Genomic DNA, 2,121 nt, shown 5'->3' on the forward strand with positions numbered 1-2,121 from the left:
TTAGCTCTTCATATCACCTTTGAGATGGAGGAGGGCAGCATGTGTTTCTTCAAAAAGACTTGGTTCTAGTTGCCTTCCATGCTGCATTAATTAGAGGCACCTAAGACAATGGTGAAGTCCCTGATGCTGTGAGAGCGAACCCATTTACAATCACTCAACCAGTGGTATTTACTGAATGTTTATGGGGTGCATAGCACTGTGCTACAGAAAGTACAACGAAGTTGGTACACATGATCCCTATCCACAAGGAGCTTATAGTATAAAGAGGAAACAGACATTAAAACAAATTCTAGACATGGAAAATAGCTGTCTGAGCATAAGGATTTGTACAAAAATTCTGGGAAGCTAGGGTGAGCAACAAAGTACTTAATGGAAACACAGCCAAGTATATATTTAACACAGAGGAAAGGGCAGCTAAGGGAAATGAGAGCTTGGTCAGGGAAAGCCTCATTGAAGAGATATAATTTTAAGAGGGTTACAAAGGTAGGGAGAGTGGTGGAGTGCTGGGGAAGGGAGTTCCATTCATTCATTCATTCATTCATTCATTCATTCGTATTTATTGAGTGCTTACTGTGTGCAGAGCACTCTACTGAGCTCTTGGAAGAGTACAGTACAATAAACAGGCACATTCCCTGCCCACATCAAGCTTAAAGTCTAATGGGGGAGGCAGACAACAATACAAATAAATGATATTATTTATATGTCAATGTCAATAAGTGCTGTGGGGCTGGGAGGGGGGAAGAGCACAGGGAAGCAAATCAGGGTAACGCAGAAGGGAGTGGGAGATGAGGAAAGGTGGGCTTAATCTGGGAAGGCCTATTGGAGGAGATACACCTTCAATAAGGCTTTGAAGTGGAGGAGAGTAAATGTCTTTCAGATTTGAGGAGAGAAGGCATTCCGGGCCAGAGGCAGGATGTGGGTTAGGGATCAGTGGCAAGACAGATGACATTGAGGCACAGTGAGAAGGTTAGCACTAGAGGAGTGATGTTCCAGGCCTGTGGGAGTACATGAACAAGGGGTCGACAGTAGGATAGACAAGATCGAGATACAGTAAATAGATTGGTGCTAGAGGAGTGAAGTGTGAAGATTGGGTTGTAGTAGGCGATCAGTGAGGAAAGGAGGAAGGGAGAATGTCATTTCATGCAGTTCAAACCCTTTTACACTCAGGGAGGATTTAGTAGCATTTCTGACCAAGAGAAGTGGTTTGTGAAGAGTATCAAAATGGGACAACTTGCAGAACAATATTTCATAAGACACTATAGCTGTGTCCTTGGGAAAGGCTATGTCTAATAAAGTTATTCCTTTGGCATCACTGAGCAGATGGAAAATATGAAAGTTTGTTCCCAGGGACCCAGAATTTTGCACATTTAACTAGTCTTGGACAAGCATGTCTGATCAGTTCCTAAAATGTATGTCAGAGAGAAGAGGGTCGGAGTTTCTCACCCTCAGTCATTATCTTCCACAAGTCTGTAAGATCCTTGTGCTAGACTTAGCGGAAAGAGCATGGAGTTAGGAGTCAGAGCATGTGGGTTCTAAGCCTGGCTACACCACTTGTCTGCTATGTGACCTTGGGAAAGCCACTTAACTTCTCTGTGCCTCATTTACCTCATTTGTAAAATGGGGATTAAGACTGTGAGCCCCAGGTGGGACAACCTGATTACCTTGTATCTACCCCAGTGCTTAGAACAGTGCTTGGTACATAGTAAACGCTTAACAAATACCATCATTATTATTATTACTGTGGGCAAGAATTATGTCTACCAACTCTATTGTATTGTACTCTCCCAGTGCTTAGCAGAGTGCTCTGCACAGAGAAGTTTTAAATAAATATCAATGATTACACTTTTTCCCCTTCACCTGAATCTCTCACTCTGCCCTAAACCCATTCTGTGCTGATGTATCTCTTGAGGTGGCTTGAATGCTAAGCCATCTGGGAAATACAGGGTTGAAATCATTCATCATACTGCCTGGGCTAGGCTAGAAGATGGAGTTGAGCTTCATGAAATTAAAGCAGCACAGCAGCTAGGGATGGGGGAATTTTCCCATGACTGGTAGTGATCGATCAGTGGTATTTATTGAGCTTTAATTGTGGGCAGAGCACACTAAGCATTTGGTGAGAAA

The sequence above is a fragment of the Ornithorhynchus anatinus genome, chromosome 3 (assembly GCF_004115215.2).
Source record: "Ornithorhynchus anatinus isolate Pmale09 chromosome 3, mOrnAna1.pri.v4, whole genome shotgun sequence".
Lineage (NCBI taxonomy): Eukaryota > Metazoa > Chordata > Mammalia > Monotremata > Ornithorhynchidae > Ornithorhynchus > Ornithorhynchus anatinus.